The following is a 25585-nucleotide window of genomic DNA, read 5'->3' as shown; positions in this document are numbered from 1 at the left end:
TCATAGGAGCTTGTGCACGGTTACCAAGGGAAGAAGGCTGCATACACATTTTTTTCAAATCTAAAACAATTAATGGAAGGGAGCAAGATAGGTCATAAAGATCTAAGCGAGCATGAATTAAACGGGTGCGATCATACCAGCACTAATGCACCGGATCCAATCAGAACTCCGAAGTTAAGCGTGCTTGGGCGAGAGTAGTACTAGGATGGGTGACCTCCTGGGAAGTCCTCGTGTTGCACCCCAATTTTATTAATATTTTATTTTGATTTGTATTTGCAAATTCCATTTGTTGTTTCTGGGAGACAACTGGAAACAATGCGTCGGATACTCGGACCATTTGCGGCACGATCGTCATTACTGAATGGCAACGATGCAAAGACCGGGCTTTCGGCATTCGTCATGCATTGTGGGCCCCGCGATAGTATTGCATCTATCCGGGGGTGCGGCAGATCTGAAATGCAAACACTCTGCTCACGTAGGAGCTTGTTCACGGTTACCAAGGGAGGAAGGCTGCATACACAGTTTTTTCAAATCTAAAACAATTAATGGAGGGGAGCAAGATAGTGCATAAAGATCTAAGCGAGCATGAATTAAACGGGTGCGATCATACCAACACTAATGCACCGGAATCCATCAGAACTCCGAAGTTAAGTGTGCTTGGGCGAGCGTAGTACTAGGATGGGTGACCTCCTGTGAAGTCCTCGTGTTGCACCCCAATTTTATTAATATTTTATTTCGATATCGTATTTGCAAATTCCATTTGTCGTTTCGGCGAGACAAACGCAAACAACGCGCCGGATACTCGTACCATTTGCGGCACAATCGTCATTACTGTATGAGAACCGTGCAAAAACCGGGCTTTTGGCATTCGTCGTGCATTGTGGGCCCCGCGATAGTATTGCATCTATCCGGGGGTGCGACAGATCTGAAAAGCAAACACTCTGCTCACGTAGGAGCTTGTGCACGGTTACCAAGGGAGGAAGGCTGCATACACAGTTTTTTCAAGTCTAAAACAATTAATGGAGGGGAGCAAGATAGTGCACAAAGATCTAAGCGAGCATGAATTAAACGGGTGCGATCATACCAGCACTAATGCACCGGATCTCATCAGAACTCTGAAGTTAAGCGTGCTTGGGCGAGAGTAGTACTAGGAAGGGTGACCTCCTGGGAAGTCCTCGTGTTGCACCCCAATTTTATTAATATTTTATTTTGATTTGTATTTGCAAATTCCATTTGTTGTTTCTGGGAGACAACTGGAAACAATGCGTCGGATACTCGGACCATTTGCGGCACGATCGTCATTACTGAATGGCAACGATGCAAGAACCGGGATTTCGGCATTCGTCATGCATTGTGGGCCCCGCGATAGTATTGCATCTATCCGGGGGTGCGGCAGATCTAAAAAGCAAACACTCTGCTCACGTAAGAGCTTGTGCACGGTTACCAAGGGAGGAAGGCTGCATACACAGTTTTTTCAAGTCTAAAACAATTAATGGAGGGGAGCAAGATAGTGCATAAAGATCTAAGCGAGCATGAATTAAACGGGTGCGATCATACCAGCACTAATGCACCGGATCCCATCAGAACTTCGAAGTTAAGCGTGCTTGGGCGAGAGTAGTACTAGGATGGGTGACCTCCTGGGAAGTCCTCGTGTTGCACCCCAATTTTATTAATATTTTATTTTGATTTGTATTTGCAAATTCCATTTGTTGTTTCTGGGAGACAACTGGAAACAATGCGTCGGATACTCGGACCATTTGCGGCACGATCGTCATTACTGAATGTCAACGATGCAAGAACCGGGCTTTCGGCATTCGTCATGCATTGTGGGCCCCGCGATAGTATGGCATCTATCCGGGGGTGCGGCAGATCTGAAATGCAAACACTCTGCTCACGTAGGAGCTTGTGCACGGTTACCAAGGGAGGAAGGCTGCATACACAGTTTTTTCAAATCGAAAACAATTAATGGAGGGGAGCAAGATAGTGCATAAAGATCTAAGCGAGCATGAATTAAACGGGTGCGATCATACCAGCACTAATGCACCGGATCCCATCAGAACTCCGAAGTTAAGTGTGCATGGGCGGGAGTAGTCCTAGGATGGGTGACCTCCTGGGAAGTCCTCGTGTTGCACCCCAATTTTATTAATATTTTATTTCGATATCGTATTTGCAAATTCCATTTGTCGTTTCGGCGAGACAAACGCAAACAACGCGCCGGATACTCGGACCACTTGCGGCACGATTGTCATTACTGAATGGGAACCGTGAAAAAACCGGGCTTTTGGCATTCGTCGTGCATTGTGGGCCCCGCGATAGTATTGCATCTATCCGGGGGTGCGGCAGATCTAAAAAGCAAACACTCTGCTCACGTAAGAGCTTGTGCACGGTTACCAAGGGAGGAAGGCTGCATACACAGTTTTTTTCAAGTCTAAAACAATTAATGGAGGGGAGCAAGATAGTGCATAAAGATCTAAGCGAGCATGAATTAAACGGGTGCGATCATACCAGTACTAATGCACCGGATCCCATCAGAACTCCGAAGTTAAGCGTGCTTGGGCGAGAGTAGTACTAGGATGGGTGACCTCTTGGGAAGTCCTCGTGTTGCACCCCAATTTTATTAATATTTTATTTTGATTTGTATTTGCAAATTCCATTTGTTGTTTCTGGGAGACAACTGGAAACAATGCGTCGGATACTCGGACCATTTGCGGCACGATCGTCATTACTGAATGGCAACGATGCAAGAACCGGGCTTTCGGCATTCGTCATGCATTGTGGGCCCCGCGATAGTATTGCATCTATCCGGGGGTGCGGCAGATCTAAAAAGCAAACACTCTGCTCACGTAAGAGCTTGTGCACGGTTACCAAGGGAGGAAGGCTGCATACACAGTTTTTTCAAGTCTAAAACAATTAATGGAGGGGAGCAAGATAGTGCATAAAGATCTAAGCGAGCATGAATTAAACGGGTGCGATCATACCAGCACTAATGCACCGGATCCCATCAGAACTCCGAAGTTAAGCGTGCCTGGGCGAGAGTAGTACTAGGATGGGTGACCTCCTGGGAAGTCCTCGTGTTGCACCCCAATTTTATTAATATTTTATTTTGATTTGTATTTGCAAATTCCATTTGTTGTTTCTGGGAGACAACTGGAAACAATGCGTCGAATACTCGGACCATTTGCGGCACGATCGTCATTACTGAATGGCAACGATGCAAGAACCGGGCTTTCGGCATTCGTCATGCATTGTGGGCCCCGCGATAATATGGCATCTATCCGGGGGTGCGGCAGATCTGAAATGCAAACACTCTGCTCACGTAGGAGCTTGTGCACGGTTACCAAGGGAGGAAGGCTGCATACACAGTTTTTTCAAATCAAAAACAATTAATGGAGGGGAGCAAGATAGTGCATAAAGATCTAAGCGAGCATGAATTAAACGGGTGCGATCATACCAGCACTAATGCACCGGATCCCATCAGAACTCCGAAGTTAAGTGTGCATGGGCGGGAGTAGTCCTAGGATGGGTGACCTCCTGGGAAGTCCTCGTGTTGCACCCCAATTTTATTAATATTTTATTTCGATATCGTATTTGCAAATTCCATTTGTCGTTTCGGCGAGACAAACGCAAACAACGCGCCGGATACTCGGACCACTTGCGGCACGATTGTCATTACTGAATGGGAACCGTGAAAAAACCGGGCTTTTGGCATTCGTCGTGCATTGTGGGCCCCGCGATAGTATTGCATCTATCCGGGGGTGCGGCAGATCTAAAAAGCAAACACTCTGCTCACGTAAGAGCTTGTGCACGGTTACAAAGGGAGGAAGGCTGCATACACAGTTTTTTTCAAGTCTAAAACAATTAATGGAGGGGAGCAAGATAGTGCATAAAGATCTAAGCGAGCATGAATTAAACGGGTAAGATCATACCAGTACTAATGCACCGGATCCCATCAGAACTCCGAAGTTAAGCGTGCTTGGGCGAGAGTAGTACTAGGATGGGTGACCTCCTGGGAAGTCCTCGTGTTGCACCCCAATTTTATTAATATTTTATTTTGATTTGTATTTGCAAATTCCATTTGTTGTTTCTGGGAGACAACTGGAAACAATGCGTCGGATACTCGGACCATTTGCGGCACGATCGTCATTACTGAATGGCAACGATGCAAGAACCGGGCTTTCGGCATTCGTCATGCATTGTGGGCCCCGCGATAGTATTGCATCTATCCGGGGGTGCGGCAGATCTGAAATGCAAACACTCTGCTCACGTAGGAGCTTGTGCACGGTTACCAAGGGAGGAAGGCTGCATACACAGTTTTTTCAAATCTAAAACAATTAATGGAGGGGAGCAAGATAGTGCATAAAGATCTAAGCGAGCATGAATTAAACGGGTGCGATCATACCAGCACTAATGCACCGGATCCCATCAGAACTCCGAAGTTAAGTGTGCTTGGGCGAGAGTAGTATTAGGATGGGTGACCTCCTGGGAAGTCCTTGTGTTTCACCCCAATTTTATTAATATTTTATTTCGATATCGTATTTGCAAATTCCATTTGTCGTGTCGGCGAGACAAACTCAAACAACGCGCCGGATACTCGGACCATTAGCGGCACGATCGTCATTACTGAATGGGAACCGTGCAAAAACCGGGCTTTTGGCATTCATCGTGCATTGTGGGCCCCGCGATAGTATTGCATCTATCCGGGGGTGCGGCAGATCTGAAAAACAAACACACTGCTCACGTAGGAGCTTGTGCACGGTTACCAAGGGAGGAAGGCTGCATACACAGTTTTTTCAAGTCTAAAACAATTAATGGAGGGGAGCAAGATAGTGCATAAAGATCTAAGCGAGCATGAATTAAACGGGTGCGATCATACCAGCACTAATGCACCGGATCCCATCAGAACTCCGAAGTTAAGTGTGCATGGGCGGGAGTAGTCCTAGGATGGGTGACCTCCTGGGAAGTCCTCGTGTTGCACCCCAATTTTATTAATATTTTATTTCGATATCGTATTTGCAAATTCCATTTGTCGTTTCGGCGAGACAAACGCAAACAACGCGCCGGATACTCGGACCATTTGCGGCACGATTGTCATTACTGAATGGGAACCGTGAAAAAACCGGGCTTTTGGCATTCGTCGTGCATTGTGGGCCCCGCGATAGTATTGCAACTATCCGGAGGTGCGGCAGATCTGAAAAGCAAACACTCCGCTCACGTAGGAGCTTGTGCACGGTTACCAAGGGAAGAAGGCTGCATACACATTTTTTTCAAATCTAAAACAATTAATGGAAGGGAGCAAGATAGGTCATAAAGATCTAAGCGAGCATGAATTAAACGGGTGCGATCATACCAGCACTAATGCACCGGATCCAATCAGAACTCCGAAGTTAAGCGTGCTTGGGCGAGAGTAGTACTAGGATGGGTGACCTCCTGGGAAGTCCTCGTGTTGCACCCCAATTTTATTAATATTTTATTTTGATTTGTATTTGCAAATTCCATTTGTTGTTTCTGGGAGACAACTGGAAACAATGCGTCGGATACTCGGACCATTTGCGGCACGATCGTCATTACTGAATGGCAACGATGCAAAGACCGGGCTTTCGGCATTCGTCATGCATTGTGGGCCCCGCGATAGTATTGCATCTATCCGGGGGTGCGGCAGATCTGAAATGCAAACACTCTGCTCACGTAGGAGCTTGTTCACGGTTACCAAGGGAGGAAGGCTGCATACACAGTTTTTTCAAATCTAAAACAATTAATGGAGGGGAGCAAGATAGTGCATAAAGATCTAAGCGAGCATGAATTAAACGGGTGCGATCATACCAACACTAATGCACCGGAATCCATCAGAAATCCGAAGTTAAGTGTGCTTGGGCGAGCGTAGTACTAGGATGGGTGACCTCCTGTGAAGTCCTCGTGTTGCACCCCAATTTTATTAATATTTTATTTCGATATCGTATTTGCAAATTCCATTTGTCGTTTCGGCGAGACAAACGCAAACAACGCGCCGGATACTCGGACCATTTGCGGCACAATCGTCATTACTGTATGAGAACCGTGCAAAAACCGGGCTTTTGGCATTCGTCGTGCATTGTGGGCCCCGCGATAGTATTGCATCTATCCGGGGGTGCGACAGATCTGAAAAGCAAACACTCTGCTCACGTAGGAGCTTGTGCACGGTTACCAAGGGAGGAAGGCTGCATACACAGTTTTTTCAAGTCTAAAACAATTAATGGAGGGGAGCAAGATAGTGCACAAAGATCTAAGCGAGCATGAATTAAACGGGTGCGATCATACCAGCACTAATGCACCGGATCTCATCAGAACTCTGAAGTTAAGCGTGCTTGGGCGAGAGTAGTACTAGGAAGGGTGACCTCCTGGGAAGTCCTCGTGTTGCACCCCAATTTTATTAATATTTTATTTTGATTTGTATTTGCAAATTCCATTTGTTGTTTCTGGGAGACAACTGGAAACAATTCGTCGGATACTCGGACCATTTGCGGCACGATCGTCATTACTGAATGGCAACGATGCAAGAACCGGGCTTTCGGCATTCGTCATGCATTGTGGGCCCCGCGATAGTATTGCATCTATCCGGGGGTGCGGCAGATCTAAAAAGCAAACACTCTGCTCACGTAAGAGCTTGTGCACGGTTACCAAGGGAGGAAGGCTGCATACACAGTTTTTTCAAGTCTAAAACAATTAATGGAGGGGAGCAAGATAGTGCATAAAGATCTAAGCGAGCATGAATTAAATGGGTGCGATCATACCAGCACTAATGCACCGGATCCCATCAGAACTTCGAAGTTAAGCGTGCTTGGGCGAGAGTAGTACTAGGATGGGTGACCTCCTGGGAAGTCCTCGTGTTGCACCCCAATTTTATTAATATTTTATTTTGATTTGTATTTGCAAATTCCATTTGTTGTTTCTGGGAGACAACTGGAAACAATGCGTCGGATACTCGGACCATTTGCGGCACGATCGTCATTACTGAATGGCAACGATGCAAGAACCGGGCTTTCGGCATTCGTCATGCATTGTGGGCCCCGCGATAGTATTGCATCTATCCGGGGGTGCGGCAGATCTGAAATGCAAACACTCTTCTCACGTAGGAGCTTGTGCACGGTTACCAAGGGAGGAAGGCTGCATACACATTTTTTTCAAATCTAAAACAATTAATGGAAAGGAGCAAGATAGTTCATAAAGATCTAAGCGAGCATGAATTAAACTTGTGCGATCATACCAGCACAAATGCACCGGATCCCATCAGAAGTCCGAAGTTAAGTGTGCTTGGGCGAGAGTAGTATTAGGATGGGTGACCTCCTGGGAAGTCCTTGTGTTTCACCCCAATTTTATTAATATTTTATTTCGATATCGTATTTGCAAATTCCATTTGTCGTGTCGGCGAGACAAACTCAAACAACGCGCCGGATACTCGGACCATTTGCGGCACGATCGTCATTACTGAATGGGAACCGTGCAAAAACCGGGCTTTTGGCATTCGTCGTGCATTGTGGGCCCCGCGATAGTATTGCATCTATCCGGGGGTGCGGCAGATCTGAAATGCAAACACTCTGCTCACGTAGGAGCTTGTGCACGGTTACCAAGGGAGGAAGGCTGCATACACAGTTTTTTCAAGTCTAAAACAATTAATGGAGGGGAGCAAGATAGTGCATAAAGATCTAAGCGAGCATGAATTAAACGGGTGCGATCATACCAGCACTAATGCACCGGATCCCATCAGAACTCCGAAGTTAAGTGTGCATGGGCGGGAGTAGTCCTAGGATGGGTGACCTCCTGGGAAGTCCTCGTGTTGCACCCCAATTTTATTAATATTTTATTTCGATATCGTATTTGCAAATTCCATTTGTCGTTTCGGCGAGACAAACGCAAACAACGCGCCGGATACTTGGACCATTTGCGGCACGATTGTCATTACTGAATGGGAACCGTGAAAAAACCGGGGTTTTGGCATTCGTCGTGCATTGTGGGCCCCGCGATAGTATTGCATCTATCCGGGGGTGCGGCAGATCTAAAAAGCAAACACTCTGCTCACGTAAGAGCTTGTGCACGGTTACCAAGGGAGGAAGGCTGCATACACAGTTTTTTCAAGTCTAAAACAATTAATGGAGGGGAGCAAGATAGTGCATAAAGATCTAAGCGAGCATGAATTAAACGGGTGCGATCATACCAGCACTAATGCACCGGATCCCATCCGAACTCCGAAGTTAAGCGTGCTTGGGCGAGAGTAGTACTAGGATGGGTGACCTCCTGGGAAGTCCTCGTGTTGCACCCCAATTTTATTAATATTTTATTTTGATTTGTATTTGCAAATTCCATTTGTTGTTTCTGGGAGACAACTGGAAACAATGCGTCGGATACTCGGACCATTTGCGGCACGATCGTCATTACTGAAAGGCAACGATGCAAGAACCGGGCTTTCGGCATTCGTCATGCATTGTGGGCCCCGCGATAGTATTGCATCTATCCGGGGGTGCGGCAGTTCTAAAAAGCAAACACTCTGCTCACGTAAGAGCTTGTGCACGGTTACCAAGGGAGGAAGGCTGCATACACAGTTTTTTCAAGTCTAAAACAATTAATGGAGGGGAGCAAGATAGTGCACAAAGATCTAAGCGAGCATGAATTAAACGGGTGCGATCATACCAGCACTAATGCACCGGATCCCATCAGAACTCCGAAGTTAAGCGTGCTTGGGCGAGAGTAGTACTAGGATGGGTGACCTCCTGGGAAGTCCTCGTGTTGCACCCCAATTTTATTAATATTTTATTTTGATTTGTATTTGCAAATTCCATTTGTTGTTTCTGGGAGACAACTGGAAACAATGCGTCGGATACTCGGACCATTTGCGGCACGATCGTCATTACTGAATGGCAACGATGCAAGAACCGGGCTTTCGGCATTCGTCATGCATTGTGGGCCCCGCGATAGTATTGCATCTATCCGGGGGTGCGGCAGATCTGAAATGCAAACACTCTGCTCACGTAGGAGCTTGTGCACGGTTACCAAGGGAGGAAGGCTGCATACACAGTTTTTTCAAATCTAAAACAATTAATGGAGGGGAGCAAAATAGTGCATAAAGATCTAAGCGAGCATGAATTAAACGGGTGCGATCATACCAGCACTAATGCACTGGATCCCATCAGAACTCCGAAGTTAAGTGTGCTTGGGCGAGAGTAGTATTAGGATGGGTGACCTCCTGGGAAGTCCTTGTGTTTCACCCCAATTTTATTAATATTTTATTTCGATATCGTATTTGCAAATTCCATTTGTCGTGTCGGCGAGACAAACTCAAACAACGCGCCGGATACTCGGACCATTTGCGGCACGATCGTCATTACTGAATGGGAACCGTGCAAAAACCGGGCTTTTGGCATTCATCGTGCATTGTGGGCCCCGCGATAGTATTGCATCTATCCGGGGGTGCGGCAGATCTGAAAAACAAACACTCTGCTCACGTAGGAGCTTGTGCATGGTTACCAAGGGAGGAAGGCTGCATACACAGTTTTTTCAAGTCTAAAACAATTAATGGAGGGGAGCAAGATAGTGCATAAAGATCTAAGCGAGCATGAATTAAACGGGTGCGATCATACCAGCACTAATGCACCGGATCCCATCAGAACTCCGAAGTTAAGTGTGCATGGGCGGGAGTAGTCTTAGGATGGGTGACCTCCTGGGAAGTCCTCGTGTTGCACCCCAATTTTATTAATATTTTATTTCGATATCGTATTTGCAAATTCCATTTGTCGTTTCGGCGAGACAAACGCAAACAACGCGCCGGATACTCGGACCATTTGCGGCACGATTGTCATTACAGAATGGGAACCGTGAAAAAACCGGGCTTTTGGCATTCGTCGTGCATTGTGGGCCCCGCGATAGTATTGCATCTATCCGGAGGTGCGGCAGATCTGAAAAGCAAACACTCCGCTCACGTAGGAGCTTGTGCACGGTTACCAAGGGAAGAAGGCTGCATACACATTTTTTTCAAATCTAAAACAATTAATGGAAGGGAGCAAGATAGGTCATAAAGAACTAAGCGAGCATGAATTAAACGGGTGCGATCATACCAGCACTAATGCACCGGATCCAATCAGAACTCCGAAGTTAAGCGTGCTTGGGCGAGAGTAGTACTAGGATGGGTGACCTCCTGGGAAGTCCTCGTGTTGCACCCCAATTTTATTAATATTTTATTTTGATTTGTATTTGCAAATTCCATTTGTTGTTTCTGGGAGACAACTGGAAACAATGCGTCGGATACTCGGACCATTTGCGGCACGATCGTCATTACTGAATGGCAACGATGCAAGAACCGGGCTTTCGGCATTCGTCATGCATTGTGGGCCCCGCGATAGTATTGCATCTATCCGGGGGTGCGGCAGATCTGAAATGCAAACACTCTGCTCACGTAGGAGCTTGTTCACGGTTACCAAGGGAGGAAGGCTGCATACACAGTTTTTTCAAATCTAAAACAATTAATGGAGGGGAGCAAGATAGTGCATAAAGATCTAAGCGAGCATGAATTAAACGGGTGCGATCATACCAACACTAATGCACCGGATCCCATCAGAACTCCGAAGTTAAGTGTGCTTGGGCGAGCGTAGTACTAGGATGGGTGACCTCCTGTGAAAGCCTCGTGTTGCACCCCAATTTTATTAATATTTTATTTCGATATCGTATTTGCAAATTCCATTTGTCGTTTCGGCGAGACAAACGCAAACAACGCGCCGGATACTCGGACCATTTGCGGCACAATCGTCATTACTGTATGAGAACCGTGCAAAAACCGGGCTTTTGGCATTCGTCGTGCATTGTGGGCCCCGCGATAGTATTGCATCTATCCGGGGGTGCGACAGATCTGAAAAGCAAACACTCTGCTCACGTAGGAGCTTGTGCACGGTTACCAAGGGAGGAAGGTTGCATACACAGTTTTTTCAAGTCTAAAACAATTAATGGAGGGGAGCAAGATAGTGCACAAAGATCTAAGCGAGCATGAATTAAACGGGTGCGATCATACCAGCACTAATGCACCGGATCTCATCCGAACTCTGAAGTTAAGCGTGCTTGGGCGAGAGTAGTACTAGGAAGGGTGACCTCCTGGGAAGTCCTCGTGTTGCACCCCAATTTTATTAATATTTTATTTTGATTTGTATTTGCAAATTCCATTTGTTGTTTCTGGGAGACAACTGGAAACAATGCGTCGGATACTCGGACCATTTGCGGCACGATCGTCATTACTGAATGGCAACGATGCAAGAACAGGGCTTTCGGCATTCGTCGTGCATTGTGGGCCCCGCGATAGTATTGCATCTATCCAGGGGTGCGGCAGATCTAAAAAGCAAACACTCTGCTCACGTAAGAGCTTGTGCACGGTTACCAAGGGAGGAAGGCTGCATACACAGTTTTTTCAAGTCTAAAACAATTAATGGAGGGGAGCAAGATAGTGCATAAAGATCTAAGCGAGCATGAATTAAACGGGTGCGATCATACCAGCACTAATGCACCGGATCCCATCCAAACTCCGAAGTTAAGCGTGCTTGGGCGAGAGTAGTACTAGGATGGGTGACCTCCTGGGAAGTCCTCGTGTTGCACCCCAATTTTATTAATATTTTATTTTGATTTGTATTTGCAAATTCCATTTGTTGTTTCTGGGAGACAACTGGAAACAATGCGTCGGATACTCGGACCATTTGCGGCACGATCGTCATTACTGAATGTCAACGATGCAAGAACCGGGCTTTCGGCATTCGTCATGCATTGTGGGCCCCGCGATAGTATGGCATCTATCCGGGGGTGCGGCAGATCTGAAATGCAAACACTCTGCTCACGTAGGAGCTTGTGCACGGTTACCAAGGGAGGAAGGCTGCATACACAGTTTTTTCAAATCTAAAACAATTAATGGAGGGGAGCAAGATAGTGCATAAAGATCTAAGCGAGCATGAATTAAACGGGTGCGATCATACCAGCACTAATGCACCGGATCCCATCAGAACTCCGAAGTTAAGTGTGCATGGGCGGGAGTAGTCCTAGGATCGGTGACCTCCTGGGAAGTCCTCGTGTTGCACCCCAATTTTATTAATATTTTATTTCGATATCGTATTTGCAAATTCCATTTGTCGTTTCGGCGAGACAAACGCAAACAACGCGCCGGATACTCAGACCACTTGCGGCACGATTGTCATTACTGAATGGGAACCGTGAAAAAACCGGGCTTTTGGCATTCGTCGTGCATTGTGGGCCCCGCGATAGTATTGCATCTATCCGGGGGTGCGGCAGATCTAAAAAGCAAACACTCTGCTCACGTAAGAGCTTGTGCACGGTTACCAAGGGAGGAAGGCTGCATACACAGTTTTTTTCAAGTCTAAAACAATTAATGGAGGGGAGCAAGATAGTGCATAAAGATCTAAGCGAGCATGAATTAAACGGGTGCGATCATACCAGTACTAATGCACCGGATCCCATCAGAACTCCGAAGTTAAGCGTGCTTGGGCGAGAGTAGTACTAGGATGGGTGACCTCCTGGGAAGTCCTCGTGTTGCACCCCAATTTTATTAATATTTTATTTTGATTTGTATTTGCAAATTCCATTTGTTGTTTCTGGGAGACAACTGGAAACAATGCGTCGGATACTCGGACCATTTGCGGCACGATCGTCATTACTGAATGGCAACGATGCAAGAACCGGGCTTTCGGCATTCGTCATGCATTGTGGGCCCCGCGATAGTATTGCATCTATCCGGGGGTGCGGCAGATCTAAAAAGCAAACACTCTGCTCACGTAAGAGCTTGTGCACGGTTACCAAGGGAGGAAGGCTGCATACACAGTTTTTTCAAGTCTAAAACAATTAATGGAGGGGAGCAAGATAGTGCATAAAGATCTAAGCGAGCATGAATTAAACGGGTGCGATCATACCAGCACTAATGCACCGGATCCCATCAGAACTCCGAAGTTAAGCGTGCTTGGGCGAGAGTAGTACTAGGATGGGTGACCTCCTGGGAAGTCCTCGTGTTGCACCCCAATTTTATTAATATTTTATTTTGATTTGTATTTGCAAATTCCATTTGTTGTTTCTGGGAGACAACTGGAAACAATGCGTCGGATACTCGGACCATTTGCGGCACGATCGTCATTACTGAATGGCAACGATGCAAGAACCGGGCTTTCGGCATTCGTCATGCATTGTGGGCCCCGCGATAGTATGGCATCTATCCGGGGGTGCGGCAGATCTGAAATGCAGACACTCTGCTCACGTAGGAGCTTGTGCACGGTTACCAAGGGAGGAAGGCTGCATACACAGTTTTTTCAAATCAAAAACAATTAATGGAGGGGAGCAAGATAGTGCATAAAGATCTAAGCGAGCATGAATTAAACGGGTGCGATCATACCGGCACTAATGCACCGGATCCCATCAGAACTCCGAAGTTAAGTGTGCATGGGCGGGAGTAGTCCTAGGATGGGTGACCTCCTGGGAAGTCCTCGTGTTGCACCCCAATTTTATTAATATTTTATTTCGATATCGTATTTGCAAATTCCATTTGTCGTTTCGGCGAGACAAACGCAAACAACGCGCCGGATACTCGGACCACTTGCGGCACGATTGTCATTACTGAATGGGAACCGTGAAAAAACCGGGCTTTTGGCATTCGTCGTGCATTGTGGGCCCCGCGATAGTATTGCATCTATCCGGGGGTGCGGCAGATCTAAAAAGCAAACACTCTGCTCACGTAAGAGCTTGTGCACGGTTACCAAGGGAGGAAGGCTGCATACACAGTTTTTTTCAAGTCTAAAACAATTAATGGAGGGGAGCAAGATAGTGCATAAAGATCTAAGCGAGCATGAATTAAACGGGTGCGATCATACCAGCACAAATGCACCAGATCCCATCAGAACTCCGAAGTTAAGCGTGCTTGGGCGAGAGTAGTACTAGGATGGGTGACCTCCTGGGAAGTCCTCGTGTTGCACCCCAATTTTATTAATATTTTATTTTGATTTGTATTTGCAAATTCCATTTGTTGTTTCTGGGAGACAACTGGAAACAATGCGTCGGATACTCGGACCATTTGCGGCACGATCGTCATTACTGAATGGCAACGATGCAAGAACCGGGCTTTCGGCATTCGACATGCATTGTGGGCCCCGCGATAGTATTGCATCTATCCGGGGGTGCGGCAGATCTAAAAAGCAAACACTCTGCTCACGTAAGAGCTTGTGCACGGTTACCAAGGGAGGAAGGCTGCATACACAGTTTTTTCAAGTCTAAAACAATTAATGGAGGGGAGCAAGATAGTGCATAAAGATCTAAGCGAGCATGAATTAAACGGGTGCGATCATACCAGCACTAATGCACCGGATCCCATCAGAACTCCGAAGTTAAGCGTGCTTGGGCGAGAGTAGTACTAGGATGGGTGACCTCCTGGGAAGTCCTCGTGTTGCACCCCAATTTTATTAATATTTTATTTTGATTTGTATTTGCAAATTCCATTTGTTGTTTCTGGGAGACAACTGGAAACAATGCGTCGGATACTCGGACCATTTGCGGCACGATCGTCATTACTGAATGGCAACGATGCAAGAACCGGGCTTTCGGCATTCGTCATGCATTGTGGGCCCCGCGATAGTATTGCATCTATCCGGGGGTGCGGCAGATCTGAAATGCAAACACTCTGCTCACGTAGGAGCTTGTGCACGGTTACCAAGGGAGGAAGGCTGCATACACAGTTTTTTCAAATCTAAAACAATTAATGGAGGGGAGCAAGATAGTGCATAAAGTTCTAAGCGAGCATGAATAAAACGGTTGCGATCATACCAGCACTAATGCACCGGATCCCATCAGAACTCCGAAGTTAAGTGTGCATGGGCGGGAGTAGTCCTAGGATGGGTGACCTCCTGGGAAGTCCTCGTGTTGCACCCCAATTTTATTAATATTTTATTTCGATATCGTATTTGCAAATTCCATTTGTCGTTTCGGCGAGACAAACGCAAACAACGCGCCGGATACTCGGACCACTTGCGGCACGATTGTCATTACTGAATGGGAACCGTGAAAAAACCGGGCTTTTGGCATTCGTCGTGCATTGTGGGCCCCGCGATAGTATTGCATCTATCCGGGGGTGCGGCAGATCTAAAAAGCATACACTCTGCTCACGTAAGAGCTTGTGCACGGTTACCAAGGGAGGAAGGCTGCATACACAGTTTTTTTCAAGTCTAAAACAATTAATGGAGGGGAGCAAGATAGTGCATAAAGATCTAAGCGAGCATGAATTAAACGGGTGCGATCATACCAGTACTAATGCACCGGATCCCATCAGAACTCCGAAGTTAAGCGTGCTTGGGCGAGAGTAGTACTAGGATGGGTGACCTCTTGGGAAGTCCTCGTGTTGCACCCCAATTTTATTAATATTTTATTTTGATTTGTATTTGCAAATTCCATTTGTTGTTTCTGGGAGACAACTGGAAACAATGCGTCGGATACTCGGACCATTTGCGGCACGATCGTCATTACTGAATGGCAACGATGCAAGAACCGGGCTTTCGGCATTCGTCATGCATTGTGGGCCCCGCGATAGTATTGCATCTATCCGGGGGTGCGGCAGATCTAAAAAGCAAACACTCTGCTCACGTAAGAGCTTGTGCACGGTTACCAAGGGAGGAAGGCTGCATACACAGTTTTTTCAAGTCTAAAACAATTAATGGAGGGGAGCAAGATAGTGCATAAAGATCTAAGCGAGCATGAATTAAACGGGTGCGATCATACCAGCACTAATGCACCGGATCCCATCAGAACTCCGAAGTTAAGCGTGCTTGGGCGAGAGTAGTACTAGGATGGGTGACCTCCTGGGAAGTCCTCGTGTTGCACCCCAATTTTATTAATATTTTATTTTGATTTGTATTTGCAAATTCCATTTGTTGTTTCTGGGAGACAACTGGAAACAATGCGTCGAATACTCGGACCATTTGCGGCACGATCGTCATTACTGAATGGCAACGATGCAAGAACCGGGCTTTCGGCATTCGTCATGCATTGTGGGCCCCGCGATAGTATGGCATCTATCCGGGGGTGCGGCAGATCTGAAATGCAAACACTCTGCTCACGTAGGAGCTTGTGCACGGTTACCAAGGGAGGAAGGCTGCATACACAGTTTTTTCAAATCAAAAACAATTAATGGAGGGGAGCAAGATAGTGCATAAAGATCTAAGCGAGCATGAATTAAACGGGTGCGATCATACCAGCACTAATGCACCGGATCCCATCAGAACTCCGAAGTTAAGCGTGCTTGGGCGAGAGTAGTACTAGGATGGGTGACCTCCTGGGAAGTCCTCGTGTTGCACCCCAATTTTATTAATATTTTATTTTGATTTGTATTTGCAAATTCCATTTGTTGTTTCTGGGAGACAACTGGAAACAATGCGTCGGATACTCGGACCATTTGCGGCACGATCGTCATTACTGAATGTCAACGATGCAAGAACCGGGCTTTCGGCATTCGTCATGCATTGTGGGCCCCGCGATAGTATGGCATCTATCCGGGGGTGCGGCAGATCTGAAATGCAAACACTCTGCTCACGTAGGAGCTTGTGCACGGTTACCAAGGGAGGAAGGCTGCATACACAGTTTTTTCAAATCAAAAACAATTAATGGAGGGGAGCAAGATAGTGCATAAAGATCTAAGCGAGCATGAATTAAACGGGTGCGATCATACCAGCACTAATGCACCGGATCCCATCAGAACTCCGAAGTTAAGTGTGCATGGGCGGGAGTAGTCCTAGGATGGGTGACCTCCTGGGAAGTCCTCGTGTTGCACCCCAATTTTATTAATATTTTATTTCGATATCGTATTTGCAAATTCCATTTGTCGTTTCGGCGAGACAAACGCAAACAACGCGCCAGATACTCGGACCACTTGCGGCACGATTGTCATTACTGAATGGGAACCGTGAAAAAACCGGGCTTTTGGCATTCGTCGTGCATTGTGGGCCCCGCGATAGTATTGCATCTATCCGGGGGTGCGGCAGATCTAAAAAGCAAACACTCTGCTCACGTAAGAGCTTGTGCACGGTTACCAAGGGAGGAAGGCTGCATACACAGTTTTTTTCAAGTCTAAAACAATTAATGGAGGGGAGCAAGATAGTGCATAAAGATCTAAGCGAGCATGAATTAAACGGGTGCGATCATACCAGTACTAATGCACCGGATCCCATCAGAACTCCGAAGTTAAGCGTGCTTGGGCGAGAGTAGTACTAGGATGGGTGACCTCCTGGGAAGTCCTCGTGTTGCACCCCAATTTTATTAATATTTTATTTTGATTTGTATTTGCAAATTCCATTTGTTGTTTCTGGGAGACAACTGGAAACAATGCGTCGGATACTCGGACCATTTGCGGCACGATCGTCATTACTGAATGGCAACGATGCAAGAACCGGGCTTTCGGCATTCGTCATGCATTGTGGGCCCCGCGATAGTATTGCATCTATCCGGGGGTGCGGCAGATCTGAAATGCAAACACTCTGCTCACGTAGGAGCTTGTGCACGGTTACCAAGGGAGGAAGGCTGCATACACAGTTTTTTCAAATCTAAAACAATTAATGGAGGGGAGCAAGATAGTGCATAAAGATCTAAGCGAGCATGAATTAAACGGGTGCGATCATACCAGCACTAATGCACCGGATCCCATCAGAACTCCGAAGTTAAGTGTGCTTGGGCGAGAGTAGTATTAGGATGGGTGACCTCCTGGGAAGTCCTTGTGTTTCACCCCAATTTTATTAATATTTTATTTCGATATCGTATTTGCAAATTCCATTTGTCGTGTCGGCGAGACAAACTCAAACAACGCGCCGGATACTCGGACCATTAGCGGCACGATCGTCATTACTGAATGGGAACCGTGCAAAAACCGGGCTTTTGGCATTCATCGTGCATTGTGGGCCCCGCGATAGTATTGCATCTATCCGGGGGTGCGGCAGATCTGAAAAACAAACACACTGCTCACGTAGGAGCTTGTGCACGGTTACCAAGGGAGGAAGGCTGCATACACAGTTTTTTCAAGTCTAAAACAATTAATGGAGGGGAGCAAGATAGTGCATAAAGATCTAAGCGAGCATGAATTAAACGGGTGCGATCATACCAGCACTAATGCACCGGATCCCATCAGAACTCCGAAGTTAAGTGTGCATGGGCGGGAGTAGTCCTAGGATGGGTGACCTCCTGGGAAGTCCTCGTGTTGCACCCCAATTTTATTAATATTTTATTTCGATATCGTATTTGCAAATTCCATTTGTCGTTTCGGCGAGACAAACGCAAACAACGCGCCGGATACTCGGACCATTTGCGGCACGATTGTCATTACTGAATGGGAACCGTGAAAAAACCGGGCTTTTGGCATTCGTCGTGCATTGTGGGCCCCGCGATAGTATTGCATCTATCCGGAGGTGCGGCAGATCTGAAAAGCAAACACTCCGCTCATAGGAGCTTGTGCACGGTTACCAAGGGAAGAAGGCTGCATACACATTTTTTTCAAATCTAAAACAATTAATGGAAGGGAGCAAGATAGGTCATAAAGATCTAAGCGAGCATGAATTAAACGGGTGCGATCATACCAGCACTAATGCACCGGATCCAATCAGAACTCCGAAGTTAAGCGTGCTTGGGCGAGAGTAGTACTAGGATGGGTGACCTCCTGGGAAGTCCTCGTGTTGCACCCCAATTTTATTAATATTTTATTTTGATTTGTATTTGCAAATTCCATTTGTTGTTTCTGGGAGACAACTGGAAACAATGCGTCGGATACTCGGACCATTTGCGGCACGATCGTCATTACTGAATGGCAACGATGCAAAGACCGGGCTTTCGGCATTCGTCATGCATTGTGGGCCCCGCGATAGTATTGCATCTATCCGGGGGTGCGGCAGATCTGAAATGCAAACACTCTGCTCACGTAGGAGCTTGTTCACGGTTACCAAGGGAGGAAGGCTGCATACACAGTTTTTTTCAAGTCTAAAACAATTAATGGAGGGGAGCAAGATAGTGCATAAAGATCTAAGCGAGCATGAATTAAACGGGTGCGATCATACCAGCACTAATGCACCGGATCCCATCAGAACACCGAAGTTAAGCGTGCTTGGGCGAGAGTAGTACTAGGATGGGTGACCTCCTGGGAAGTCCTCGTGTTGCACCCCAATTTTATTAATATTTTATTTTGATTTGTATTTGCAAATTCCATTTGTTGTTTCTGGGAGACAACTGGAAACAATGCGTCGGATACTCGGACCATTTGCGGCACGATCGTCATTACTGAATGGCAACGATGCAAGAACCGGGCTTTCGGCATTCGTCATGCATTGTGGGCCCCGCGATAGTATTGCATCTATCCGGGGGTGCGGCAGATCTAAAAAGCAAACACTCTGCTCACGTAAGAGCTTGTGCACGGTTACCAAGGGAGGAAGGCTGCATACACAGTTTTTTCAAGTCTAAAACAATTAATGGAGGGGAGCAAGATAGTGCATAAAGATCTAAGCGAGCATGAATTAAACGGGTGCGATCATACCAGCACTAATGCACCGGATCCCATCAGAACACCGAAGTTAAGCGTGCTTGGGCGAGAGTAGTACTAGGATGGGTGACCTCCTGGGAAGTCCTCGTGTTGCACCCCAATTTTATTAATATTTTATTTTGATTTGTATTTGCAAATTCCATTTGTTGTTTCTGGGAGACAACTGGAAACAATGCGTCGGATACTCGGACCATTTGCGGCACGATCGTCAATACTGAATGGCAACGATGCAAGAACCGGGCTTTCGGCATTCGTCATGCATTGTGGGCCCCGCGATAGTATTGCATCTATCCGGGGGTGCGGCAGATCTAAAAAGCAAACACTCTGCTCACGTAAGAGCTTGTGCACGGTTACCAAGGGAGGAAGGCTGCATACACAGTTTTTTCAAGTCTAAAACAATTAATGGAGGGGAGCAAGATAGTGCATAAAGATCTAAGCGAGCATGAATTAAACGGGTGCGATCATACCAGCACTAATGCACCGGATCCCATCAGAACTCCGAAGTTAAGCGTGCTTGGGCGAGAGTAGTACTAGGATGGGTGACCTCCTGGGAAGTCCTCGTGTTGCACCCCAATTTTATTAATATTTTATTTTGATTTGTATTTGCAAATTCCATTTGTTGTTTCTGGGAGACAACTGGAAACAATGCGTCGGATACTCGGACCATTTGCGGCACGATCGTCATTACTGAATGGCAACGATGCAAGAACCGGGCTTTCGGCATTCGTCATGCATTGTGGGCCCCGCGATAGTATGGCATCTATCCGGGGGTGCGGCAGATCTGAAATGCAAACACTCTGCTCACGTAGGAGCTTGTGCACGGTTACCAAGGGAGGAAGGCTGCATACACAGTTTTTTCAAATCAAAAACAATTAATGGAGGGGAGCAAGATAGTGCATAAAGATCTAAGCGAGCATGAATTAAACGGGTGCGATCATACCGGCACTAATGCACCGGATCCCATCAGAACTCCGAAGTTAAGTGTGCATGGGCGGGAGTAGTCCTAGGATGGGTGACCTCCTGGGAAGTCCTCGTGTTGCACCCCAATTTTATTAATATTTTATTTCGATATCGTATTTGCAAATTCCATTTGTCGTTTCGGCGAGACAAACGCAAACAACGCGCCGGATACTCGGACCACTTGCGGCACGATTGTCATTACTGAATGGGAACCGTGAAAAAACCGGGCTTTTGGCATTCGTCGTGCATTGTGGGCCCCGCGATAGTATTGCATCTATCCGGGGGTGCGGCAGATCTAAAAAGCAAACACTCTGCTCACGTAAGAGCTTGTGCACGGTTACCAAGGGAGGAAGGCTGCATACACAGTTTTTTTCAAGTCTAAAACAATTAATGGAGGGGAGCAAGATAGTGCATAAAGATCTAAGCGAGCATGAATTAAACGGGTGCGATCATACCAGCACAAATGCACCAGATCCCATCAGAACTCCGAAGTTAAGCGTGCTTGGGCGAGAGTAGTACTAGGATGGGTGACCTCCTGGGAAGTCCTCGTGTTGCACCCCAATTTTATTAATATTTTATTTTGATTTGTATTTGCAAATTCCATTTGTTGTTTCTGGGAGACAACTGGAAACAATGCGTCGGATACTCGGACCATTTGCGGCACGATCGTCATTACTGAATGGCAACGATGCAAGAACCGGGCTTTCGGCATTCGACATGCATTGTGGGCCCCGCGATAGTATTGCATCTATCCGGGGGTGCGGCAGATCTAAAAAGCAAACACTCTGCTCACGTAAGAGCTTGTGCACGGTTACCAAGGGAGGAAGGCTGCATACACAGTTTTTTCAAGTCTAAAACAATTAATGGAGGGGAGCAAGATAGTGCATAAAGATCTAAGCGAGCATGAATTAAACGGGTGCGATCATACCAGCACTAATGCACCGGATCCCATCAGAACTCCGAAGTTAAGCGTGCTTGGGCGAGAGTAGTACTAGGATGGGTGACCTCCTGGGAAGTCCTCGTGTTGCACCCCAATTTTATTAATATTTTATTTTGATTTGTATTTGCAAATTCCATTTGTTGTTTCTGGGAGACAACTGGAAACAATGCGTCGGATACTCGGACCATTTGCGGCACGATCGTCATTACTGAATGGCAACGATGCAAGAACCGGGCTTTCGGCATTCGTCATGCATTGTGGGCCCCGCGATAGTATTGCATCTATCCGGGGGTGCGGCAGATCTGAAATGCAAACACTCTGCTCACGTAGGAGCTTGTGCACGGTTACCAAGGGAGGAAGGCTGCATACACAGTTTTTTCAAATCTAAAACAATTAATGGAGGGGAGCAAGATAGTGCATAAAGTTCTAAGCGAGCATGAAAAAAACGGTTGCGATCATACCAGCACTAATGCACCGGATCCCATCAGAACTCCGAAGTTAAGTGTGCATGGGCGGGAGTAGTCCTAGGATGGGTGACCTCCAGGGAAGTCCTCGTGTTGCACCCCAATTTTATTAATATTTTATTTCGATATCGTATTTGCAAATTCCATTTGTCGTTTCGGCGAGACAAACGCAAACAACGCGCCGGATACTCGGACCATTTGTGGCACGATTGTCATTACTGAATGGGAACCGTGAAAAAACCGGGCTTTTGGCATTCGTCGTGCATTGTGGGCCCCGCGATAGTATTGCATCTATCCGGGGGTGCGGCAGATCTAAAAAGCAAACACTCTGCTCACGTAAGAGCTTGTGCACGGTTACCAAGCGAGGAGGGCTGCATACACAGTTTTTTTCAAGTCTAAAACAATTAATGGAGGGGAGCAAGATAGTGCATAAAGATCTAAGCGAGCATGAATTAAACGGGTGCGATCATACCAGCACTAATGCACCGGATCCCATCAGAACACCGAAGTTAAGCGTGCTTGGGCGAGAGTAGTACTAGGATGGGTGACCTCCTGGGAAGTCCTCGTGTTGCACCCCAATTTTATTAATATTTTATTTTGATTTGTATTTGCAAATTCCATTTGTTGTTTCTGGGAGACAACTGGAAACAATGCGTCGGATACTCGGACCATTTGCGGCACGATCGTCATTACTGAATGGCAACGATGCAAGAACCGGGCTTTCGGCATTCGTCATGCATTGTGGGCCCCGCGATAGTATTGCATCTATCCGGGGGTGCGGCAGATCTAAAAAGCAAACACTCTGCTCACGTAAGAGCTTGTGCACGGTTACCAAGGGAGGAAGGCTGCATACACAGTTTTTTCAAGTCTAAAACAATTAATGGAGGGGAGCAAGATAGTGCATAAAGATCTAAGCGAGCATGAATTAAACGGGTGCGATCATACCAGCACTAATGCACCGGATCCCATCAGAACACCGAAGTTAAGCGTGCTTGGGCGAGAGTAGTACTAGGATGGGTGACCTCCTGGGAAGTCCTCGTGTTGCACCCCAATTTTATTAATATTTTATTTTGATTTGTATTTGCAAATTCCATTTGTTGTTTCTGGGAGACAACTGGAAACAATGCGTCGGATACTCGGACCATTTGCGGCACGATCGTCATTACTGAATGGCAACGATGCAAGAACCGGGCTTTCGGCATTCGTCATGCATTGTGGGCCCCGCGATAGTATTGCATCTATCCGGGGGTGCGGCAGATCTAAAAAGCAAACACTCTGCTCACGTAAGAGCTTGTGCACGGTTACCAAGGGAGGAAGGCTGCATACACAGTTTTTTCAAGTCTAAAACAATTAATGGAGGGGAGCAAGATAGTGCATAAAGATCTAAGCGAGCATGAATTAAACGGGTGCGATCATACCAGCACTAATGCACCGGATCCCATCAGAACTCCGAAGTTAAGCGTGCTTGGGCGAGAGTAGTACTAGGATGGGTGACCTCCTGGGAAGTCCTCGTGTTGCACCCCAATTTTATTAATATTTTATTTTGATTTGTATTTGCAAATTCCATTTGTTGTTTCTGGGAGACAACTGGAAACAATGCGTCGGATACTCGGACCATTTGCGGCACGATCGTCATTACTGAATGGCAACGATGCAAGAACCGGGCTTTCGGCATTCGTCATGCATTGTGGGCCCCGCGATAGTATTGCATCTATCCGGGGGTGCGGCAGATCTGAAATGCAAACACTCTGCTCACGTAGGAGCTTGTGCACGGTTACCAAGGGAGGAAGGCTGCATACACAGTTTTTTCAAATCTAAAACAATTAATGGAGGGGAGCAAGATAGTGCATAAAGTTCTAAGCGAGCATGAATAAAACGGTTGCGATCATACCAGCACTAATGCACCGGATCCCATCAGAACTCCGAAGTTAAGTGTGCATGGGCGGGAGTAGTCCTAGGATGGGTGACCTCCTGGGAAGTCCTCGTGTTGCACCCCAATTTTATTAATATTTTATTTCGATATCGTATTTGCAAATTCCATTTGTCGTTTCGGCGAGACAAACGCAAACAACGCGCCGGATACTCGGACCATTTGTGGCACGATTGTCATTACTGAATGGGAACCGTGAAAAAACCGGGCTTTTGGCATTCGTCGTGCATTGTGGGCCCCGCGATAGTATTGCATCTATCCGGGGGTGCGGCAGATCTAAAAAGCAAACACTCTGCTCACGTAAGAGCTTGTGCACGGTTACCAAGCGAGGAGGGCTGCATACACAGTTTTTTTCAAGTCTAAAACAATTAATGGAGGGGAGCAAGATAGTGCATAAAGATCTAAGCGAGCATGAATAAAACGGGTGCGATCATACCAGCACTAATGCACCGGATCCCATCAGAACACCGAAGTTAAGCGTGCTTGGGCGAGAGTAGTACTAGGATGGGTGACCTCCTGGGAAGTCCTCGTGTTGCACCCCAATTTTATTAATATTTTATTTTGATTTGTATTTGCAAATTCCATTTGTTGTTTCTGGGAGACAACTGGAAACAATGCGTCGGATACTCGGACCATTTGCGGCACGATCGTCATTACTGAAGGGCAACGATGCAAGAACCGGGCTTTCGGCATTCGTCATGCATTGTGGGCCCCGCGATAGTATTGCATCTATCCGGGGGTGCGGCAGATCTAAAAAGCAAACACTCTGCTCACGTAAGAGCTTGTGCACGGTTACCAAGGGAGGAAGGCTGCATACACAGTTTTTTCAAGTCTAAAACAATTAATGGAGGGGAGCAAGATAGTGCATAAAGATCTAAGCGAGCATGAATTAAACGGGTGCGATCATACCAGCACTAATGCACCGGATCCCATCAGAACACCGAAGTTAAGCGTGCTTGGGCGAGAGTAGTACTAGGATGGGTGACCTCCTGGGAAGTCCTCGTGTTGCACCCCAATTTTATTAATATTTTATTTTGATTTGTATTTGCAAATTCCATTTGTTGTTTCTGGGAGACAACTGGAAACAATGCGTCGGATACTCGGACCATTTGCGGCACGATCGTCAATACTGAATGGCAACGATGCAAGAACCGGGCTTTCGGCATTCGTCATGCATTGTGGGCCCCGCGATAGTATTGCATCTATCCGGGGGTGCGGCAGATCTAAAAAGCAAACACTCTGCTCACGTAAGAGCTTGTGCACGGTTACCAAGGGAGGAAGGCTGCATACACAGTTTTTTCAAGTCTAAAACAATTAATGGAGGGGAGCAAGATAGTGCATAAAGATCTAAGCGAGCATGAATTAAACGGGTGCGATCATACCAGCACTAATGCACCGGATCCCATCAGAACTCCGAAGTTAAGCGTGCTTGGGCGAGAGTAGTACTAGGATGGGTGACCTCCTGGGAAGTCCTCGTGTTGCACCCCAATTTTATTAATATTTTATTTTGATTTGTATTTGCAAATTCCATTTGTTGTTTCTGGGAGACAACTGGAAACAATGCGTCGGATACTCGGACCATTTGCGGCACGATCGTCATTACTGAATGGCAACGATGCAAGAACCGGGCTTTCGGCATTCGTCATGCATTGTGGGCCCCGCGATAGTATGGCATCTATCCGGGGGTGCGGCAGATCTGAAATGCAAACACTCTGCTCACGTAGGAGCTTGTG

The 25585-nt window shown here is 46.7% G+C and overlaps 50 non-coding genes and 4 pseudogenes across 50 annotated transcripts; all 54 read left to right on the top strand.

Annotated features, from left to right (window-relative positions):
• Positions 1-123: 123 nt before the first annotated feature.
• On the top strand, positions 124-242 carry LOC148798361 (5S ribosomal RNA). Its single transcript, XR_016072736.1, has one exon. It is a non-coding gene; the product is annotated as a 5S ribosomal RNA (ribosomal RNA).
• Positions 243-596: 354 nt separating this feature from the next.
• Positions 597-715, top strand: LOC148798360 (5S ribosomal RNA; annotated as a pseudogene).
• A 355-nt stretch (positions 716-1070) lies between these two features.
• LOC148798359 (5S ribosomal RNA) lies at positions 1071-1189 on the top strand. Its single transcript, XR_016074453.1, has one exon. It is a non-coding gene; the product is annotated as a 5S ribosomal RNA (ribosomal RNA).
• Positions 1190-1543: 354 nt separating this feature from the next.
• Positions 1544-1662, top strand: LOC148798358 (5S ribosomal RNA). Its single transcript, XR_016071829.1, has one exon. It is a non-coding gene; the product is annotated as a 5S ribosomal RNA (ribosomal RNA).
• Positions 1663-2016: 354 nt separating this feature from the next.
• Positions 2017-2135, top strand: LOC148798357 (5S ribosomal RNA). Its single transcript, XR_016074292.1, has one exon. It is a non-coding gene; the product is annotated as a 5S ribosomal RNA (ribosomal RNA).
• A 356-nt stretch (positions 2136-2491) lies between these two features.
• On the top strand, positions 2492-2610 carry LOC148798356 (5S ribosomal RNA). The gene has a single exon (XR_016071314.1). It is a non-coding gene; the product is annotated as a 5S ribosomal RNA (ribosomal RNA).
• Positions 2611-2964: 354 nt separating this feature from the next.
• On the top strand, positions 2965-3083 carry LOC148798355 (5S ribosomal RNA). The gene has a single exon (XR_016069241.1). It is a non-coding gene; the product is annotated as a 5S ribosomal RNA (ribosomal RNA).
• A 354-nt stretch (positions 3084-3437) lies between these two features.
• LOC148798354 (5S ribosomal RNA) lies at positions 3438-3556 on the top strand. The gene has a single exon (XR_016074291.1). It is a non-coding gene; the product is annotated as a 5S ribosomal RNA (ribosomal RNA).
• A 356-nt stretch (positions 3557-3912) lies between these two features.
• Positions 3913-4031, top strand: LOC148798353 (5S ribosomal RNA). Its single transcript, XR_016070378.1, has one exon. It is a non-coding gene; the product is annotated as a 5S ribosomal RNA (ribosomal RNA).
• Positions 4032-4385: 354 nt separating this feature from the next.
• LOC148798352 (5S ribosomal RNA) lies at positions 4386-4504 on the top strand. Its single transcript, XR_016069879.1, has one exon. It is a non-coding gene; the product is annotated as a 5S ribosomal RNA (ribosomal RNA).
• A 355-nt stretch (positions 4505-4859) lies between these two features.
• LOC148798351 (5S ribosomal RNA) lies at positions 4860-4978 on the top strand. Its single transcript, XR_016074290.1, has one exon. It is a non-coding gene; the product is annotated as a 5S ribosomal RNA (ribosomal RNA).
• A 355-nt stretch (positions 4979-5333) lies between these two features.
• Positions 5334-5452, top strand: LOC148798350 (5S ribosomal RNA). Its single transcript, XR_016072735.1, has one exon. It is a non-coding gene; the product is annotated as a 5S ribosomal RNA (ribosomal RNA).
• Positions 5453-5806: 354 nt separating this feature from the next.
• LOC148798349 (5S ribosomal RNA) lies at positions 5807-5925 on the top strand (annotated as a pseudogene).
• Positions 5926-6280: 355 nt separating this feature from the next.
• Positions 6281-6399, top strand: LOC148798348 (5S ribosomal RNA). Its single transcript, XR_016074452.1, has one exon. It is a non-coding gene; the product is annotated as a 5S ribosomal RNA (ribosomal RNA).
• Positions 6400-6753: 354 nt separating this feature from the next.
• LOC148798347 (5S ribosomal RNA) lies at positions 6754-6872 on the top strand. Its single transcript, XR_016071828.1, has one exon. It is a non-coding gene; the product is annotated as a 5S ribosomal RNA (ribosomal RNA).
• Positions 6873-7226: 354 nt separating this feature from the next.
• LOC148798346 (5S ribosomal RNA) lies at positions 7227-7345 on the top strand (annotated as a pseudogene).
• Positions 7346-7700: 355 nt separating this feature from the next.
• LOC148798345 (5S ribosomal RNA) lies at positions 7701-7819 on the top strand. The gene has a single exon (XR_016074289.1). It is a non-coding gene; the product is annotated as a 5S ribosomal RNA (ribosomal RNA).
• Positions 7820-8174: 355 nt separating this feature from the next.
• LOC148798344 (5S ribosomal RNA) lies at positions 8175-8293 on the top strand. Its single transcript, XR_016075546.1, has one exon. It is a non-coding gene; the product is annotated as a 5S ribosomal RNA (ribosomal RNA).
• Positions 8294-8647: 354 nt separating this feature from the next.
• LOC148798343 (5S ribosomal RNA) lies at positions 8648-8766 on the top strand. The gene has a single exon (XR_016075418.1). It is a non-coding gene; the product is annotated as a 5S ribosomal RNA (ribosomal RNA).
• A 354-nt stretch (positions 8767-9120) lies between these two features.
• Positions 9121-9239, top strand: LOC148798342 (5S ribosomal RNA; annotated as a pseudogene).
• A 355-nt stretch (positions 9240-9594) lies between these two features.
• Positions 9595-9713, top strand: LOC148798341 (5S ribosomal RNA). The gene has a single exon (XR_016075704.1). It is a non-coding gene; the product is annotated as a 5S ribosomal RNA (ribosomal RNA).
• Positions 9714-10068: 355 nt separating this feature from the next.
• Positions 10069-10187, top strand: LOC148798340 (5S ribosomal RNA). Its single transcript, XR_016072734.1, has one exon. It is a non-coding gene; the product is annotated as a 5S ribosomal RNA (ribosomal RNA).
• A 354-nt stretch (positions 10188-10541) lies between these two features.
• LOC148798339 (5S ribosomal RNA) lies at positions 10542-10660 on the top strand. Its single transcript, XR_016075484.1, has one exon. It is a non-coding gene; the product is annotated as a 5S ribosomal RNA (ribosomal RNA).
• A 355-nt stretch (positions 10661-11015) lies between these two features.
• LOC148798338 (5S ribosomal RNA) lies at positions 11016-11134 on the top strand. The gene has a single exon (XR_016072980.1). It is a non-coding gene; the product is annotated as a 5S ribosomal RNA (ribosomal RNA).
• Positions 11135-11488: 354 nt separating this feature from the next.
• On the top strand, positions 11489-11607 carry LOC148798337 (5S ribosomal RNA). Its single transcript, XR_016072248.1, has one exon. It is a non-coding gene; the product is annotated as a 5S ribosomal RNA (ribosomal RNA).
• Positions 11608-11961: 354 nt separating this feature from the next.
• On the top strand, positions 11962-12080 carry LOC148798336 (5S ribosomal RNA). The gene has a single exon (XR_016070441.1). It is a non-coding gene; the product is annotated as a 5S ribosomal RNA (ribosomal RNA).
• A 356-nt stretch (positions 12081-12436) lies between these two features.
• On the top strand, positions 12437-12555 carry LOC148798335 (5S ribosomal RNA). Its single transcript, XR_016071165.1, has one exon. It is a non-coding gene; the product is annotated as a 5S ribosomal RNA (ribosomal RNA).
• Positions 12556-12909: 354 nt separating this feature from the next.
• Positions 12910-13028, top strand: LOC148798334 (5S ribosomal RNA). Its single transcript, XR_016075407.1, has one exon. It is a non-coding gene; the product is annotated as a 5S ribosomal RNA (ribosomal RNA).
• Positions 13029-13382: 354 nt separating this feature from the next.
• Positions 13383-13501, top strand: LOC148798333 (5S ribosomal RNA). Its single transcript, XR_016073713.1, has one exon. It is a non-coding gene; the product is annotated as a 5S ribosomal RNA (ribosomal RNA).
• A 356-nt stretch (positions 13502-13857) lies between these two features.
• Positions 13858-13976, top strand: LOC148798332 (5S ribosomal RNA). Its single transcript, XR_016072821.1, has one exon. It is a non-coding gene; the product is annotated as a 5S ribosomal RNA (ribosomal RNA).
• A 354-nt stretch (positions 13977-14330) lies between these two features.
• LOC148798331 (5S ribosomal RNA) lies at positions 14331-14449 on the top strand. The gene has a single exon (XR_016075395.1). It is a non-coding gene; the product is annotated as a 5S ribosomal RNA (ribosomal RNA).
• Positions 14450-14803: 354 nt separating this feature from the next.
• LOC148798330 (5S ribosomal RNA) lies at positions 14804-14922 on the top strand. Its single transcript, XR_016068889.1, has one exon. It is a non-coding gene; the product is annotated as a 5S ribosomal RNA (ribosomal RNA).
• Positions 14923-15278: 356 nt separating this feature from the next.
• LOC148798329 (5S ribosomal RNA) lies at positions 15279-15397 on the top strand. Its single transcript, XR_016071313.1, has one exon. It is a non-coding gene; the product is annotated as a 5S ribosomal RNA (ribosomal RNA).
• A 354-nt stretch (positions 15398-15751) lies between these two features.
• On the top strand, positions 15752-15870 carry LOC148798328 (5S ribosomal RNA). Its single transcript, XR_016075384.1, has one exon. It is a non-coding gene; the product is annotated as a 5S ribosomal RNA (ribosomal RNA).
• Positions 15871-16224: 354 nt separating this feature from the next.
• Positions 16225-16343, top strand: LOC148798327 (5S ribosomal RNA). The gene has a single exon (XR_016075373.1). It is a non-coding gene; the product is annotated as a 5S ribosomal RNA (ribosomal RNA).
• A 354-nt stretch (positions 16344-16697) lies between these two features.
• Positions 16698-16816, top strand: LOC148798326 (5S ribosomal RNA). Its single transcript, XR_016074288.1, has one exon. It is a non-coding gene; the product is annotated as a 5S ribosomal RNA (ribosomal RNA).
• A 356-nt stretch (positions 16817-17172) lies between these two features.
• Positions 17173-17291, top strand: LOC148798325 (5S ribosomal RNA). Its single transcript, XR_016071164.1, has one exon. It is a non-coding gene; the product is annotated as a 5S ribosomal RNA (ribosomal RNA).
• Positions 17292-17645: 354 nt separating this feature from the next.
• On the top strand, positions 17646-17764 carry LOC148798324 (5S ribosomal RNA). The gene has a single exon (XR_016069878.1). It is a non-coding gene; the product is annotated as a 5S ribosomal RNA (ribosomal RNA).
• A 355-nt stretch (positions 17765-18119) lies between these two features.
• LOC148798323 (5S ribosomal RNA) lies at positions 18120-18238 on the top strand. Its single transcript, XR_016074286.1, has one exon. It is a non-coding gene; the product is annotated as a 5S ribosomal RNA (ribosomal RNA).
• A 353-nt stretch (positions 18239-18591) lies between these two features.
• LOC148798322 (5S ribosomal RNA) lies at positions 18592-18710 on the top strand. The gene has a single exon (XR_016072733.1). It is a non-coding gene; the product is annotated as a 5S ribosomal RNA (ribosomal RNA).
• Positions 18711-19065: 355 nt separating this feature from the next.
• Positions 19066-19184, top strand: LOC148798321 (5S ribosomal RNA). Its single transcript, XR_016072944.1, has one exon. It is a non-coding gene; the product is annotated as a 5S ribosomal RNA (ribosomal RNA).
• Positions 19185-19538: 354 nt separating this feature from the next.
• Positions 19539-19657, top strand: LOC148798320 (5S ribosomal RNA). The gene has a single exon (XR_016072943.1). It is a non-coding gene; the product is annotated as a 5S ribosomal RNA (ribosomal RNA).
• A 354-nt stretch (positions 19658-20011) lies between these two features.
• On the top strand, positions 20012-20130 carry LOC148798319 (5S ribosomal RNA). The gene has a single exon (XR_016075362.1). It is a non-coding gene; the product is annotated as a 5S ribosomal RNA (ribosomal RNA).
• Positions 20131-20484: 354 nt separating this feature from the next.
• On the top strand, positions 20485-20603 carry LOC148798318 (5S ribosomal RNA). The gene has a single exon (XR_016073712.1). It is a non-coding gene; the product is annotated as a 5S ribosomal RNA (ribosomal RNA).
• A 356-nt stretch (positions 20604-20959) lies between these two features.
• Positions 20960-21078, top strand: LOC148798317 (5S ribosomal RNA). Its single transcript, XR_016072820.1, has one exon. It is a non-coding gene; the product is annotated as a 5S ribosomal RNA (ribosomal RNA).
• A 354-nt stretch (positions 21079-21432) lies between these two features.
• LOC148798316 (5S ribosomal RNA) lies at positions 21433-21551 on the top strand. The gene has a single exon (XR_016075351.1). It is a non-coding gene; the product is annotated as a 5S ribosomal RNA (ribosomal RNA).
• A 354-nt stretch (positions 21552-21905) lies between these two features.
• LOC148798315 (5S ribosomal RNA) lies at positions 21906-22024 on the top strand. The gene has a single exon (XR_016069917.1). It is a non-coding gene; the product is annotated as a 5S ribosomal RNA (ribosomal RNA).
• A 356-nt stretch (positions 22025-22380) lies between these two features.
• LOC148798314 (5S ribosomal RNA) lies at positions 22381-22499 on the top strand. Its single transcript, XR_016072942.1, has one exon. It is a non-coding gene; the product is annotated as a 5S ribosomal RNA (ribosomal RNA).
• Positions 22500-22853: 354 nt separating this feature from the next.
• LOC148798313 (5S ribosomal RNA) lies at positions 22854-22972 on the top strand. Its single transcript, XR_016072941.1, has one exon. It is a non-coding gene; the product is annotated as a 5S ribosomal RNA (ribosomal RNA).
• Positions 22973-23326: 354 nt separating this feature from the next.
• LOC148798312 (5S ribosomal RNA) lies at positions 23327-23445 on the top strand. Its single transcript, XR_016075340.1, has one exon. It is a non-coding gene; the product is annotated as a 5S ribosomal RNA (ribosomal RNA).
• A 354-nt stretch (positions 23446-23799) lies between these two features.
• Positions 23800-23918, top strand: LOC148798311 (5S ribosomal RNA). Its single transcript, XR_016068888.1, has one exon. It is a non-coding gene; the product is annotated as a 5S ribosomal RNA (ribosomal RNA).
• Positions 23919-24274: 356 nt separating this feature from the next.
• LOC148798310 (5S ribosomal RNA) lies at positions 24275-24393 on the top strand. The gene has a single exon (XR_016072939.1). It is a non-coding gene; the product is annotated as a 5S ribosomal RNA (ribosomal RNA).
• A 354-nt stretch (positions 24394-24747) lies between these two features.
• Positions 24748-24866, top strand: LOC148798309 (5S ribosomal RNA). Its single transcript, XR_016072938.1, has one exon. It is a non-coding gene; the product is annotated as a 5S ribosomal RNA (ribosomal RNA).
• Positions 24867-25220: 354 nt separating this feature from the next.
• On the top strand, positions 25221-25339 carry LOC148798308 (5S ribosomal RNA). Its single transcript, XR_016075329.1, has one exon. It is a non-coding gene; the product is annotated as a 5S ribosomal RNA (ribosomal RNA).
• The last annotated feature ends 246 nt before the right edge of the window (positions 25340-25585 follow it).

This window comes from Nelumbo nucifera, chromosome 4, assembly GCF_055504915.1.
Source record: "Nelumbo nucifera cultivar China Antique chromosome 4, China Antique-T2T, whole genome shotgun sequence".
Lineage (NCBI taxonomy): Eukaryota > Viridiplantae > Streptophyta > Magnoliopsida > Proteales > Nelumbonaceae > Nelumbo > Nelumbo nucifera.
The sequence above is the reverse complement of the archived record's forward strand: the minus strand, read 5'-3'. Positions and strand labels throughout refer to the sequence as shown.